Here is a 17,511-nt window from a genome sequence, read left to right on the forward strand (position 1 = left end):
CTTTCTTTCCACTCCACCAACTCTCATAGCATATCTCACAGCACATCTCTGATGGCGTGTGATGCAGGTGTGTGGGTGGGCATGAGTGCAGCTATGTGGGGAGGCTCCATCAACATCCTGGGATTCATTTGTCCCTGTGATTCCTTACACTCAAATTGGGTAAACATAATTGACATGTTCGCCTGGTGGTTTAAAAGTGTAGCAGGTAGACTAAATATTTAGATCTGAAATTATATTTTCATTGTGGATGGCATTATATGTGCTTAAGTCCACAGATGTCATTTAATTTTCAATGTTATTGGTGTATTCCCCTGCACCTTATAATATAGCCTTACAGGAAATGCAGGTATGTCAATTCGGTGTTACCCAATTTTATAAAGATTTAAGGATCAGAGCACATACACGGGGGCTGTACAGCAAAGCCCTAATGTGCATAATTAAAAAAACAGCAATGCCAGCCAGAACCAAAAATGGTGGTGATCACAAACATTTAGGGATTTCTCACCCAATAGACAAGACCAGAAGGATTAACTGTCAGATGTTTGGATTAACTTCATAGAGTGCAAATGCTATATCATCTCATCCAATAGTTTACTCTCTTATTTGAGAATTGCGGCACACTATTTAAAACATGTGTTAAATAATGCATTGCCATGTATTTTCTTTTCCATCGCCCATTATGTGCTCTAATAAATGAAAGCTGGGAAACCTTTGTTATGAGCCCTCATGCACAAAGCAAGCAGCGATGGGGGGGGGGTGACAGATCAACCTGTGAATCGGGAGGGGGTTGGACAACAGGTAAGCAACTCCAGAATGCACAGCAATATGATGAAATAAGAAAAAGATTTACAGGCCTGTTACAGAATTGCTTGAAGAAAGTGTAAACACAAGTGTTTGTGAAAAGCGCTGTTAACCAAAAAAACAAGATTCAGAGACCTGTTTGATAAACGTTGAAGCAAATATAAAGACAAATGCTCGTGAAAAGCACTGATAAATAAAGAAAAATTTTGTCACAAGAATGTTAGTATGTGGTCCCTGCTCTCTGGGAGAGCTAAACAGAAAACGAGGCATGATACATGCATTCCATGAACAAATGGGGATAAAAGATTTGAAAAGTGACAACAAAGCCAGCAATGGGGAAGCCTATGGGCAGGCTGAAACCCACAATTAGATACAACATGTCTCTTTTAAGACTGTGCACGTGCTGTCTGGAGCTGAGAACTAAAAACTGCAAACTAGTAAAAAGCAGAAACTACACCCCAGCAGAATATCTACTAATTGTGAAAAACCCTCACCCCATACCAGACAGAAAAAACACTAATTATGATGACCATCCAGAGGACATTTAATTACAATGCGATGTTCAGATCATATCAGACACCTCTGAAAAATTAGATATATTCCTCATGCACCGCGCCAAATTAAACGAAACTGGGGCCTATGAAATATGGGCGGATATTCTGAATGATCTGTTAACAAGATTGCACAATGAACACAGGTCCAGCCTTCTTTTCCAGAAGAATCAATTTACTGAATCGTAGCAGCATCCCTGTCACCATGTGACATTAGAGACTGAAAAAGTCGTACATTACATTTTGTTGCAATCCCTATGGCTGGAAAAGAGTCATCTATAATTGAAACCGAACATAGTACAAGTGAAATATTGTTTTTATTTTTAGTTCTATATAGTTACAAATGGACGCATTCACTTTTTTTAAGCAGGGGAGATTAAGGTGCACATGCATCAAAATAGACAATAGCAATTCTTATATTGCAATTTGTGAAAACCCAATAGGTGCACCAAAAAGACACCATGTTGTACCCCTGAAATTAAAATGTATCCAAGTGTTGCGCGCACAGATGCCCCAAGGGCATGTGTACGTGTAACATGGGACTTTGACAAAATGCACTTTAGTGCATTTTTCAAAGAAATCGCAGATTACCATAAATTTTAGATTGACTGTAATTTGCGATTCATATTTAGGATTTTTTTCTTTCTTTAATGCATTGCATTTAAGGAAGCGCAATTTGGGATTCCTTAAATGCAATTGCAATTTAAGTAATTTTGTGATTCCTTGAATTGCGTTTTTTGCATTTGAGATGATGCTTCCCAAATGCAAAAATACCAGTCGCAAAGGGGCAAATTCTGCAAATCTGCCCATTGGTTTTTATGTTGATGCATGTGGCCCTAAGTGATTTTCCCAGAAACACAGGATGATGGGCGTTGCTGCCGAGACCCAAACCCCAGCTTTGAGGTTGACTGCTCTAGCCTTAGGCTACATCCTCTCCCCTGAATATTACTGGACTGAATCGAATTTCAACGGAGTGGTTAATGAGGGCGAGACAGATGAAGATATTCGGTAGAGGAAGAAAAAGAGAGAGACATAGCAAGAAGCTAATAATGATAGAAATAGATGCAGAAGGAGAGAGATGGAAGAGGCATAGACGAGCAGTGGGAGTAAAAGATGGATGAAATCAATGAATGAAATCATGAGCAAGATAAGGACTGAAAAATGTGTGAAGTGGAGAAACTGAAAGGGACAGGTAGACTGTTTCTTGGAGGCTGTTAATGGACAAACACTCGCTTACTCTAGTGAACCAGGCGGTATGTGCTTTTTTTCAGCTAACAAACCTCTATAACAAAAAACCCTGCACGTGATAGCCGGGGCATATCTCGAAATTCTAAAAATGCCACTTTACAAAAGGATTTCTTTCGCACTAATTGTACAGAAACGTTGCAATGCGTAATGAAGTGAGAAGGCTGTAAGATTCATAATATGTGAGCCCCCTATCCTTCCGGTAGATAATCATATTTTAGTCTCTTTTCATGATGTCTGAGACACAATTTAAAAGAGATCAAATAATAGTCCTGTAGCTCGCTCTGGAAGGTTAACTGATGGGTGAGAGCTCACGTTTCTGTTCAATTCAGTAACTTTTGTAATATACCCAGCCTGAAGGGAAAGCTCATAACCGAGTCATTTTAATAATAATAAGCTAATTCCCTCCAGTCACCTTGACATGATGAGCCAACAAGTTTTGCGATCATGACTGCAATGTCATTTTCTTTTCACGAGCATCGTTTCAGTAACTTTAATCAGCAAGACACATGAAACCCTCTCTCTCTTCCACATGCAGCAGCAAACTCACCAATAATCCCAGGCCCAAAACTGGGGAGCACAGCCAAAACTCAAGGGAGTAGAAAAGTGATGCTCTTAATAAAGGGAATATTAACATTTATTGTTACTTTGCCAAGAAATTAGTTTTACTTTTTGACCATGCCTCTTCTGACTACAACACGGAGCTTTCATGCTCTCCTGGTGCACATGATTTAAACGACGCCCTAGTGATCTTGAAAATGATGACCTCGTTTAGAGAATACTGGTGCCTGCGAGCAGAAATGTGATGTGATCGTGAGTAGCGCCTAATAGAAGCAATGAATGGCGAGTCAATGTGTAAACAGCAGATCCATATTAAACGTTTGTTCATAGCTTCCAGTGGATAGACTCATTCAGTAAATTGACAGTGAAATCAGTGTCATATAATGAGAATGTCACTCATTGGAGAACTGATGAAGCATCATGCATGTCACTAAACAGACTCCAGTTGCCACTGAGTGCTGTGATATAACACACCGCACTGTGGGTTTAGCAGGGTGTATCTCATGGATTGGTTTTTCCACTTTTTTAAATATCAGTGACTAGACCATTCCTCATTCTGGAAGTATGCAACCGTATAAGATCATGCCATCCAGAGACTAACAGAGAGACTTCATGTGCAAACATAAGGATAAAGGAAGCCTTTATTCTCGGTTACGAAATCTGTCTGGCAAAGGAAGCAGATTCGTAAATAAATCACACACAAGACAAATCTGGCAGTCATTATGTTGTGAATGCCAGGCGAAAAAAAATGTATGGTGCGTTCAATATTGCTGAACTTATTTCCACCTGAAGGTGCCCAGTTGAGACAAAGGGCTTTACAGCACCTGTGTGCTCAGCAGAACAGAAAATCTCAGAGAAAAGATACAAAGCACAAGCCATTAAAATAATGAAAAGAGTTAAAAAACAAAATGAATGAATAAAGAAATGGGTATTGTAAAACTCTCCCATGGACATATCTACGTATGTTTTTTCACTCTCCGCCGACCATTGATTTTAGCTGCTGGTCTTTGGAACTATTTCCACTACTTGTTCCATTATCTTCCCTATTGAAGTGCAATGTATTTTTCTGGGAAGTTCCTCACGCTCTTGGTCAGTACACTCTAAATTAGGTAAATTTCTGGACCTGTCTTTTGCCAATGCTGGAAGAATTCCAAGTATATCAAAGTTACCAGTTGGTGAAATCTTCTTTGTTCCCATCATAGACTTGATACAGCATCGGCTGCATCTACATTACAGATGATAAATAAAGACCTCTTCAGAGTCATTGGTTACTTAAACAAAAAGCCTAAACCCTCTAAGGATTCAACAATGTTTTTCCAGCACAAATGACTGCTTTTCCCTTTCCTGTTTAATATCATACATGGTTATTTTGCCATTGTCAATATATAAGATAAGTTGTTATATGTCACGAAGTTACTGCATGGAACAAGCCGTTAAGGGCCAGATGTAGGTGGCTAAATACCTGTCGGTAATGCAGAAATTCACAGAATTTCTGTGTTACTGACCGATATTTAGCCATGTTCAATGTAGGTAACATCAAACGCCATCGCAAATAAGCAATCAGTAAAAATAAGGGAAAACAGTTTCTGATTCCTTAATTTGCAATTAGCAGACACCGAAACCCCTAAATACCGAATCGGTAAATAAGAAATCCTTAAAAAATCACAAATCCGATGTACCAAAAATCGGTAATACCGAATTTTCCAAATTTTGGTATTTAGGAGTCGCTAATTAGCACTGACTCAAAGCAGGTGGTAATCAGGTGCACTGCATTTAAACAGATCCAAAATGCAACAGTGTGAACACAATGGCGGCCCTCTACGTAATAGCAAGGCGGCTGCGTTTGCAGGCAGCAGGACTGAGGTTCAGGAGACGGGAGGAGCGTGTGTACATATTGTGCATTACACTGTTCCAACTGACTGAGGCTGAATTCCATGAGAGGTACAGGCTACAACCCCAAACCATCCTAAACCTGATACGGGACGTGCACCCACTCCTGGAGCATCAGACACCAAGGGCGCACGCTATACCAACACATGTTCAGGTGCTCTGTAGCCGGCACCTACTTGCATCAGGAAGTTACCAGGGGGTAATAGCTGTGGCAGGTGGTATGTCAGAGAGTTGCCTGTCCCATTTCTTCAAGTCATTCCTGGATGCCATGACGCAAAGACTGCATCACTACATGCGCTTCCCCAGCACACAGGCGGAACTGCAGAAGACAAAGTTAGATTTTTACCAAAAGGCACAGTTCCCACATGTTATAGGGTGCATTTATAGGACACACATACCAATCTGCCTACCTGCAGCTACAGCAAACCGCAAATCTATGCATACCATCAACCTGCAGGTGATTTGCGATGCAGACCACATCATCACTGACATTGTGGCCAAATTTCCAGGGAGTACCCATGACTCCTACATATTAAGGAACAGTGGGATCTACATAAGTTTGGCTGGGGGTGAATTTGGAAAAGGATACCTGCTAGGTAAATCAATGTGACACACCCTGATGGATACCTGGGAGACTCTAATCAATTGCACTTTCTTTCACACTTAGGTGACAGCTCATATGCTGTGCGGGCATTTATCCTGATTCCATACCTCAACCCAGCCACCCCAAGTGAGAGAAGATACAAAGTGGAGCATAAAAGCTTGCGCAATGTTGTGGAGCGCACCTTCGGACTCTTAAAAAGCAGGTTCCGCTGCCGCCACATCATCTGCTGTAAAATAATAGCAACATGTGCCATGCTGCATAACCTTGCCACAAAAAAAGGAACAGCAGTGGAACTAACTGACTCTGAGGATGAGGGTGAGGATTTCCCACAGCCGGAGTACAGTGCAGCAGGTGTGGCAGCCGCACCAGATGGGAGACACAGACGGGCTGAGATCCCGTGCAACTATTTCTGAGTAAGTAAGTAGAAACAGCCAGTTACTGTAAGTGAGTTATGGTGTTTAATTAGCATAGCACACCACCACAACATGAAGGGCTAAGCATGCCAGGCCAAAATGAAATGCAAATTACAAAGGCGTAATGGGTTACATCACCCATTCCGCAATACCATGCCATGGTAGGCATTACTTCCTGCCCCCACGTGCGGCACTGCTGCGTTCCCTGGGCACACTGTCCTCACTGGCAGACTGTCATGTGGCAGCGGGGTGATGTTCGCTGCGCCTTCTGGACTCTTTTATTGGGGGTGTGATGCTACTGAGACTAGTTGCCTCTTCACTATCCCCCAATCACCTGCACCTGTAGTGGCTACCTGGTGTGTCTGTAGCACTTCCAGTGCACTGGTCACTGTGACCTGCCCCCTTGTAATGCCATGACTGCAGTGGGCTCTCCCCCTGCATGGCCACCGAGCGCCTGCAGAGCAGATTGATGGCAGTGGAGAGGCTGTTCACTGCCTTAGTGTAGTTGTCCAGTTTCTGCCTCTCCCTGCGCCTTGCCTTATCCAATTTGCTGCACAGCAGCCTCAATGCCTCGAACATGTCTCTCATGCCCTCATCCACAGTATTGTTCATGCCACTGATGCCCTTCTCAATTCACAGCATGTGCCCATTCATTTGTACCATCTGCCGCTGGACTGACCGTAACACTTTGCCTTGCAGACGCTGCCCCTTGAGCATGTTCCCCTCAAGACCGGCAAATATACTCAGTTCCTCGCCCTGTGAAGATGGAATGGCTGCCCTTGCCCTGCAGTGTCTCGCACCTGTGTGGGCGTGCTCAGTGAGGGACGGTGTGCCTGCACCGTTGTCATCCTCTGCCACCGTGGACTTTTGGCCTCCCACGCTGTCTCCCTTGGACACTTCCATCTGCTGCAGGCTAGCCACTGCATGCCTCCTGGCTCTCAGTGCTGGTGGCGGTGAAGGTGGCGGTGGCGGTGGTGATGTTGGTGATGGTGGGGGTGATGGTGATGATGTGGTGGTGGTGGGGTGGTGTGCTCTGCAGGCGACAGTACCTCTTCCTCCTGTGTCCTCTCTCTCCTGGGTGTCTTTCCTGTGCTCCCCTCTGCAGCCCTGCGCAATGGCTCGCCTGTGGAGACAGAATATACACTTGCTCACTGATCTGGCAGCATTTGTGAAATAATACATTTCATGCCTGGTAATCAAACTGACTGTCCTCTGCTTGCTATTTGCTGATGTGTGTCACATGCCTTTGGGTTCAGTGGACTGACTGCTCTGACATGTGTTACTTTTGACTACATCTCCCATATTGCATTGCTGGTTTTTAGTAAAACATGTACTGGAGTGGGATTCACAATGCCTCATTCGGGATTGGCGTTAGGGAGTGGGGGGCACAGCATGCAGTGCATGCTTCTTACCTTGTGTGTTGCCAGCTCTGGCTGAGCTGTCTGTATCCCCAATTCGACTCACACTCTCTGGCTGGAGGGTGGACTCCACCAGGAGATCCAGGGCAGTTGGTTCAGGTGCTTTGTTTCTCCCTCCACCTGTCAGGTTGGCTTGCTTCTTTGTCTCTGCCAGCCTCTCCTTTGCACGCTTCCTGAGGTCATACCAGCGTTTTTGAGTTCCACAATGGAGCGTTGGATTTCTCCAAAGGCGTTGATCTTTTCCTGGATGACCAGCCAGATCTGCCTTTTCTGGGATTCAGGCACGTGCAGAGAATATTTCCCAAAAAGTTTATCATGGTCCTTTGTGACCTCCTCAATAAGGACCGCCAGCTCCCTCTCCCTAAATGTATGTTTCCTCTTGCGTTCAGCTGCCTCCTTTTCCCTCACCTGGTTGTCCATATTTGCTCTGTGTTCTCAGCAAAAACTTGGAGGAGTTGCACCAGGCTTGTTTGCTGTGCTCCCTGCCTCTCAAACAGCTTCAGGATCAGTGCAGCTGCATGGGTGTAGCCACTTCCCGGTTGGAAGGTAATGAGGAAGCACAGGATTGGCTGATTCGACAATTACCAACTTTCTGAAATATCGATTCACTAATTACCGAATCGGTATTAAAGAATCAGTGATACAGATTCGATAATGGGGAATAGGTCATTATTTTTTACCGATTCATTCCGATTCGCTAATTGTTACCGATTATCACCAAATTTGTAAAATTCGCTATTAAGGACTCTGTATTTCAGAATTACCTATATCTGGTTGTTAATGATGTAAGGTTTATCATGTGATACATGTACAGATATGTAATACATATTGTCCTATGTTTCCTTTTTCTTCATTCTCTCTTCCACTTTCTTCTCTCCTCTATCGTCTTCTGTTTTTCTTCCTTCTTATTTCCTTTTTCTCACAATACAAAATACAAAAAATGCGATTTAAGTGCAGAATCATGATATTATCGTAATAAGTTTATTGTACAATTTTTCTCTTTGTATTTTAAGAACTATTTATTTTTTCTTCTCTGTTATTATTCTATTTCATCACCTGGTTTTTCCCTCCAAGTAGAAGATAATTCTGTACATTTGTATTTCACTTTAATAAAGCTTTTTCTTAAACAAAAAAAAAGAAATGGGTTTAATGCTTTTTTATACAAGGGCAGGGAGCCCAGTGTTCAGGGATCCTTTCCACGCAGCGAACCATTAGGCTACATCAAAATGATCCTTGGATGGGAAGTAAAGCCACATTTTTGTCTGTTGATGGAGATTATAGACCAAATCTGCAGATAGAGCATGTCTAATAAAAGCCTCAAGAAAGGGGTGTATCTATAGCTTTGATTCAGGCTGCTTTCCTGGTTATGTAAGGGCTGGAAAGCTAAGAACCTGAGACTGCGAACTTGTAAATAGGTGGGTGTTCGATAAGTGATAAATGTTTGACATTTTCCAACATTTAGGTGTTTAGCTTGACATGAATATGTATATTCATATTCGCTTTCATATACTATTAACGTAACTTATGCCCCCTCAAACATGGCGCCCGTGAACGCACAAGAACAGAAATGTACACACTTCCGGAGTTCCGGGGCTAGAATCGAAACACCAATGGGCGTCCAGTAACTTTGAATTAAAGGCGGGTTCAGATATGGCAACCCCAGCTTGGAACCAGCCATGCCGCCGCGTTGAAGATTCGAAACGCCGAAAATACAGGTGAGGCTTGGAGTGTAGGATGCTGGTACATGTTAGAGGGAGACCTTACCGGTATTATGCTATATTGGATCTGTGCATGTTACACGGAACCAATCTAGGGGGGTGCATATTCCGATATTAGCCTCTTCCTGTTATCTGCTCTAGTCCGGATGTTTGGGACATTGAATGTTAACGCTATATACGGTTAAGACACCCTCTGATACCTTCCTCCTTGGTAATATCCTATGCAAGGGCATTGGCGAATGTTTAAGTCCTAACCAAAAGGGTACGGTAACTGACATGTGACTGTCTGTTTGGAAGAGACTCAACATAGGAGTTTTATACTGTTCCGTTTGTAAATATTTGTTTTCTTCCGGATTTCAGGACACTATATGGCAATAGCGGGTGAGAGAAGAAAACTGTTATCATATACTTTAGGTGTTATTTTGATAAAATATGTGCGAGGACTCCGTCGTCTGTAGAACCTTGGGAGAAATAAAAAGGCACTGTGGAAAGTAGTATAAGAGTGCATTATTGAATAGTCAGTACTAGAGGCATAATCTCCTTGAGGGGCTCCCAGGCTGTGAAATACATGTTGCAAATTGCCGAATGACAGGCGAGCGTACGACGTGTTACGCAGCGAAGTCATATCCCGCGCTATATATATAAACAACAGGTGCTTGTGACTACGTGTATAAAATGTGTAAAATGTTAATGCCTTATTATACAGCTCTCTAGGCTATACTAACTAGTCTTATAATAGGACAAGCCTAAATTGACCTCAAATCGGGTTTACATAACAGTAAAATGCTGCTACTCGAAATATATAGCGAAATCAATTGGGCTTACGTGCTGATCTCTCCTTTTTCTAGTATCGCAATGACCCGATATAGACAAGGGCAAGTAAAGAAATAATTGGAATTCTTGAATCATTTTGAGGCAGCAACCGCCAACATTAGAAACGTGGAGATACATTGGGAAGAAATATACCACACTGAAAAAAGGTAGGCATCAAGATTAGCATATAAATACTACTAAAAAATCTGAAGATCTCATTGAATGTAGGTGCCATAAATATTTTTTGTTTCCAAACAGATCGATATAAGAATAAATAAGTACAGGACCGATAAGGAACATTTTCGAAAAAGGGTACTACTCCACCCCGCGTTGACAAAAAGACTGCAGTGGTATGGAGCTGTATTATGATAATAGGATGTCAAGATTAGATATATATATGTGAGAATAGGAAATGTAAAAGTTAATATGGCACCAAGATGTATAGATAAGACAAGGCAACATAACAGCCGGGAGAGGACAAAAATAACAAGGCTCAGATCGATTCCCTTTCCCTTCTCCCTCCCTCCCCGCCTCTCTCTCTGTCTTCCCTCTCAGGTAACAATATTCTCCACCTACCCTTGTGCGAACCATCTCCTTCGTTTTGTTCATAACCTTGAAAGGTATAAACTATAAAGGTTAGGTACTTACCGGAAGAGCACAGGAAACCTCTTGATAACATAAATTGATACTGTACCATGATGTTTATGATCTGACAACAAATATATAGGAAACTATGTGTTGCTAATGAAATTATGATACATGATCCAAAATCAGTTTTAATTTGAAGTGTGTCTCGATGTTTCTGGAAACCTATAATAACCATCTATAGGCACTGATAAAAAGCTGTTGAATTTCTATTTTCTCTCTATGGCCTTCCATTTAAGACTTTTTGGCCCCCCTTTTATGGTGGCATCTATTAGAGAGATGGTTCTGGGACAATCAAAAAGCGTTTTCTAAAATTGTATGTACAATGTGAGTTAGTGTTAAGTGTTTTTTCTAGCCCATCAATAGTCTTTCCCCAAATTTTGTACTTTGTGCAACTCCTCTTTTTGGAGGAAATGTTTCCTTCAAAATTTTAATAATAAATTGTGAAATAGGTAATATGTAAAAACTTTTAAACGCAGAAAACTGATGTTAGTCTCTTTGTATTTTCAGCCCTGAAGAAACTCCCGGGTTGGGAGTGAAACGCGTTGGCTGACCTTTTTTTGTACACTACTTGGTGATCTGTATTTTAGGAACGGATAAAGATAAATAAAGAACTTTTCAACTACTTGAATGAAACGTTTTGTTTTGGACTTCTATTTGGTGCGCCCCCATAAGCATTGAACAAACCAACTAACTGATCTGGAAAGCACAGCAATGCCAAACAGCAGCTGGCGTTGGGATTGGCAGCACAAAAAACATACACACAAAAACTAGAGCTAACTTTGGAACTGGACTTTAGGTGCAGCATCATAGGGTCCGCTGCTTTTTTTTGCATTGATCCTTTTCCAACATTCTGTTCGTCAATTGTTCTTTGTGCATTTGTCAACCCAAGTGGGACGGTTATCTCCAGACGTGGGTCCCAGGCTCTCCATGCCACTGGAGTCAAGCTAGCCTGGCTGATGAGGGGTAATGCCCAAAACTGGTCTCAGGATGCTTGTTTCCTGTCCAGGGAAGACCTGGCTTGACTTATTTTTCATTCATGCCATATCAACTTTTGTCCCTTAAGCACCTTGCCACGTTGCACAGCCTTTGCAAGATTGAAAAATCTATGATGCATTTAGACCTTGGTTCCCTAGAGCTACAAAGAAACTAGTGTTCATCCTTTTCTGTAAATCAGAGTATGAATGTGCATAGCTGCTTTTTGTGTTCCACGACTCGAAACCCGGGGCCTCATTTATGAGGCTGTGCGTCACTTTTACGCGGCCGGTGCGTCACTTTTTATGACGCACCAGTGGCGAAAAAAATGCGCCTTGTTGCGCCATATTTACAAAGTGACGCATCTAGGTAGATGCGTCACTTTGTAAACCCCTGCACCACATTATACCTGCGCCAGGTATAATGTATGCAAGGGGGGCGTATTGACGCAAGGAAGGGTCGTAGAAGTGACGCAGTAAAATCTATGAGATTTCACTGCGTCACTTTTAGGACGCTGTAGCGTCAAAATCTTGCGCCTGCCTCACAGCATGCGTAAGACTGACGCAGGCCCTTTCACATGGGGCTTGCCCCATGTGAAAGGACGCATTGCTGGAGTTGCATCACTTTTGTGACACACTCCAGCAATGCGTCACTTTTGCGCTTACAGATACGTCAGAAATACTGACGTATCTGTAACTCCTTGCGACATGATGCGTCATACATTAAATATGACGCATAAGGAATGTCGCAAGGAGTGCGCACTGAGAAGTGACGTTTTGCTGCTTTCACGCCATGGGAGTTTACATATTTTGGAGATAAGCACTGCATAGCATGCGGTTATATAAGATTGCTCTCAGGTGTTAAAAAAATGACTAATTTTCAGTCGTATACTTCCTGGCCTATTCAGTTGTCATGCTGCGGAACAGATGTTCTCTCATCGAGTTCCTCGTATTTTTGTAGCTCAATTCTCAAATTTAGCAATCTCAAATTAAGCACATGACTGCCGTACTACTGCGTTGGGTTGTTGCAATAAGACAGAATATTGCCACAGTGTTGGCTGCCGTTTCAAGTGAAATAGAGTGTCAAACTAGCCGTCTTCACAATTGGGCTGCGGTTGTTGAGTCTAAGCATCAGACATCCGTAGACCAGTACTGATAGCTTTGGCGTCGATGGGAATTAAAGTGCAAGGTGACCTTCTCGGCACCATCATCAAAGCGATATTTAATTTATTATTATGAACTTGTTTAGTTATTTTCTGAATCGGTCTACAACCTGCTGAATTTTGCAGACTATTGCAGGGTTGTAAACATATAGCTCTCCTGTGGAAAATTGTATGTTTAAATGCCTTTACCACGAAGTATCTCAAGGTGAGGGTGAAAAGTTTAATTCCTCGATTCCTAAACAAAATTGAGGGGTTAGGAGTTAATATCTGAAATTCATAATCCCCCAAGACAAGCAGAGTGTGACATACGGTGTCCCCACATGAACTTCTGGCGAACTAGCCCCTACCACACTGCTTTGAACGTGATCACATTAAAGATGTTCTTTGTTTGCTGATAATTAGTACCAGGCGCAGAGTTCATCTTGGAGAAAGGCTATGCACTTACTGGACATGTAGGTTGATGGCGGTATGGTCGTTTAAAATAATATATTCTGGTGTATGCTGTTAGACGTGCTTAATGTCAGCAATGCGCTTCTTGGGAAGCAATAGTTTATTTAAAATGCTAAAAGTTGTATATTTCTATAACACTTGATTACATTTGACTAGGCCTGCACTGAAATTAAAGATCTGATGTCAGGATGTTGAGACGTTTCATTATTGCAGAATGCTTACATCCAAGATCAAAGTCTGGAAAATTACATGCCGAAGAAAGGATCCCCGACATGAGAATTTTAAAGCCGGGCTCTGGCAATGAAGATGGATAGGTATTGTGGGGGTCAAATAGGCCACAAGGAGCCATAGACAAACTAAACTTCGAACCTAAAATGCAGACGTTGCAGAGGGTCAATACGAAATACCTTTAAAGAAATCATAAATTTTTGGGTTACATAAACTTTGTCGGTGGTAATAACCTGCATCAAGGTGCTACTTATGACATTGTTCCTTATTATGTGTTAGTTTTCATCATTTTTTTTAATGATGGTTAATGTTTTTAGGCGGAAGGAAAAGTTAATGTTCTTAATATACTGTCTACATAGAAAAAGTACGAGCATTATTATTTGCTACTAACACACTACACAGGCTGGAGCTAATTTTCACCATGTGAGTGCAAATAATGGAAGAAGTTTACGTATTTTTAGAAGAGTTTAATAGTATCAAGCTGTTCCTAACAAAACAGGAAGCAGTAAGCATCCACGTTATATTTTTTTGTGACAGATGTCTTGAAGTAAGTGTTTTATATTATATTAAATGCTAGTATTCTCTTAATAATTGTGTTTAATTTTAATTTTATTAAGGGTACTTGCATGTCTTGGTTCTGGCACCAGTGGAAAGAAAACATGAAAAGAAACAACGGCATCGCCAAAGGTGTGTCACCTGTCATAAACTTAACTACATGCTTCGAACAAATAAAATACCTCCCATTGGACTTTTATTGAGGTATTTTGCTGCTACAATGTGGCATGACAGGATAAGGACAATGTTAGAAATGGGTTTCTGGTTGGCTAGGTTATGCACCTAAGCCAGGCAGAACCTACTACTCTTGTAAGGGAGTTACACACTCAAGATAACCCCTGCTCACCCCCTTGGGAGCTTGGCAGAGCAGTCATGTTTATCCCCGAGGCAATGTATAAAGTGTGTACGGAACAGTCACACTCAGTGACACACAACATACACCACAATGAGAAACTCCACACAAGGTTATATCAAAAATATATTTTATATTAGTCCAAAAAAACATTAGCTCAAATCTTAATAATTCACCTTGCCACTAAGCAATTGTCATGACATCACAAAGACCATAAATCCTTAATAGAATCCTGTCCTTTCCTCCTCAGCAGATTCCTTTCACCTGTCAAGATCACTCCCTTGGATAGCCACTTCTCTGATGAGGTCCACGTTGGAGCGCCATTTGAAGAACATAGAAAACCTTCTCAGGGGTCTCACTGATACACCTTGGTCCTTTTAAACCAACAACAAAGAGATTGGCACAGAAGCCGACATATAAAATACATATTTATTAACCTCAGATGAGGGAGACTACGTCACACAGAACCCTTAGCAACTGTATGAGGCAGTCTAAGGAGTACAGAAAACAGGGGCCTTATATATGCTTAGGGTTACATAGTCAGCATAAAACCAAGGGGAGGTCCTGGCTCATGTAAGCATGCAAAATTCCTAATATGGGCATACAAGATCTGCTTGCTCAACAAAGTGGGAGGAGAGTTACTTCTCCATACATCAGTAAAAATAGCCTGACAGTTGTATAAGAGGAGTAGGTGCATTCTACTAGCTGGGCCCTTCTGAGCATGTGCAAGGCTCTGAAGAGGGAAACAGCACATGTCGAGCACATGGCTAACTTAAATAGCTGTCAAATACAAAATGGCTTTCAGCTCATGCTAACAAATCCCTGCAATCTTTAACACTTGGACCGGTGCTGGTAAATCCAGGCAAGCACTTTGGGGTGCCTGGCATTGGTGGCAGAGGCACAACTAGAGCCAAATTGTGGGGGGGGGGGGCTAAGAAAGAATTTCAGGGCATGGGCTAATTCTTCCAGCAGTAGGAAGTGTTGAGAAGCAGGGGCTTTAGGAAGGAGTGAAAAAATGACAAAGCCTCAATAACATGCAAGTGGTCTTTTAAAGACCTATGAAATACTCAGGTGTGTGTGCCCAGGTGTGTGCCCGGGAAGCTGTCTCTGCCTGGGCTGATACACACGACTAGGGGACTGAGGCCCTTTGATCCCAATGGGCGTTACACGTCTGATTGGTGGCACGGTAGGTGATGCGGTGCAGTTGGTAGGCATGGTCCTTTCTCACTCAGCGTCATTCCGATGCCATGAATCCCCAGAGTAAGTCTCATTCTAGTGCTGCTGCTGCCAAAATTGCTCTTTGCCCAGATTTTCTACAACGGCTCCTGGGTGCACCTTTGGCCTGGAGAGTGATGGCATTGCTCATGTAACAGACACTGTAGGTCCGGTCCTCCTTGTTGAGTTCCCCCTTCTGTTGCTAGGTCTTGAAGACGCTGCCCAGCCACTTCAGTCGACATTCGGGCAGAAGCCCAGGGCAGTAGTGCATGAAGGAGAACAGAATGGACATGTAGGTGACTGTAGGGCTCTTCTCCTTTGACTTGGGTTCCTCTTCCACTCGAACAAACTTACTTCTCTTCCAAGTCAGCATCCCTGCTCTGATAAATAATGCAGTTCTATTGTGTCTTTATAGTTGTGAGCAGTCGGAGTGTGAGGGATGTGTACACAGCTCCCTTTAGATGTTGTGGCGGAGTGGTGCTCCACACATGTGCCTTGTCTGTCGCCTAGCTCCTGGGCAGCCGGGCTGTACAGCAGGCAACTCAACTCCAGGTTCCTGCAGCCTGCCCTCCGGTAAGTGACTCTGCAGCTTCCAGGCAGAGGAGTGCCAATGGGTCTCCAGAGCAGAAGCTTGCTGTTTAGGCTTCTGGGGAGAAGAATCCCGCGCACAGTGCAGCAGCTCCTGCGTAGAGCTGCCTGAGGCAGAGCCCCAGAAGGCGGAGGTGGCTGTTCCTGGGTAAAATGGGGCCGGACGGGCTCACTAATTCCTCCATTTGTAGACACTTCCCGTCCACGGGAAAGAAACAAAGAGCAAACCACAGATAAGGTGCTATAATCTAAATTCTATTCTGCCATCACAAACACCATGACTGCCATGATGCGTTTCGGTCTTTCAAGACCTTGATCACAACACACGTCTTAGGAGGATTCTGTTACATTTAAAGTGCCAGTGCTTACACACGTGGGTTCAACCAGTTGCAATAGACATTAAAGAAATACTTATGTGCAAAATACAATATTTGTGCAAATTCAGCAAGTATCAAAACTAAAATCAGCGTGATACATTGTTCATGAAGACAATGAATATATAAATATAGATAAATAACATATAATATATACGGTAACGTCATCTCGTAAAATACACGTTTGTGTTGCATCCCGCATCTCGAAATAACATTTCGGAACCGAAATGTTATTCTATGTCTGTTTAAAACATTTCTATAGCCGGGTAAACAAACTCAGTTAAAAGGCTTGCTAAAATTCATTCTTATGTCTTCTCACTTGCGGTGCGGTTTGAAAATGTATTTAAAACCACCTACTGAACAAATATTTATGATGCGTCCTATTGTATCAAAGATGTCAGTCTATGATCAAATTCTTTCGACAGAATTTATTATCGATGGAGGATACTGTAACTTGCAAGATGTCTAGCTTTAAAGTGAAAAGTGTATAAAGTGCAAATGTGCAATAAATGTGCTATACTAAAAAATGTATATATGTGTGATAATACTAAGATATTAAAGTTAATTTGTGTTAAAGGCATAATGCCGTTGCAGATCTTAATGAAAAAAAGTCAGACTGTCACTATTATTAAATAAGGTAATGGGAGTACCAATGCTGTAAGTTTGATAACTACAAGCATGTGTAAAAGTCTTTGCTGGAATTATGACTATCCGGTGTCTTTGTATCGAACCGAATAATGTATTTGGTCTCTAACTGTCAGAGTTTAGCCTCTCAGTTCCTCCATCTTCTTGAGCTAGGGATTGTGTCAATCAAGAAGTATTTCAGTTTGTACAGATTGTTGTCGTGAGTTTCCCTGAAGTGACAATCCACAAAGTACATTGCATCCAAGTTGGTTATTGCCCTCATGTGTTGCAATATTCTCTTGTGGGCCTGCAACTTGGTACTGCCCACA

At 42.3% G+C, this 17,511-nt stretch overlaps 1 pseudogene; it reads right to left on the reverse strand.

Annotated features, from left to right (window-relative positions):
- Positions 1–8,522: 8,522 nt before the first annotated feature.
- LOC147728777 (protein FAM43B-like) lies at positions 8,523–15,969 on the reverse strand (annotated as a pseudogene).
- Between the last annotated feature and the right edge of the window lie 1,542 nt (positions 15,970–17,511).

This window comes from Lissotriton vulgaris, chromosome 3_1 (assembly GCF_964263255.1).
Source record: "Lissotriton vulgaris chromosome 3_1, aLisVul1.2, whole genome shotgun sequence".
Lineage (NCBI taxonomy): Eukaryota > Metazoa > Chordata > Amphibia > Caudata > Salamandridae > Lissotriton > Lissotriton vulgaris.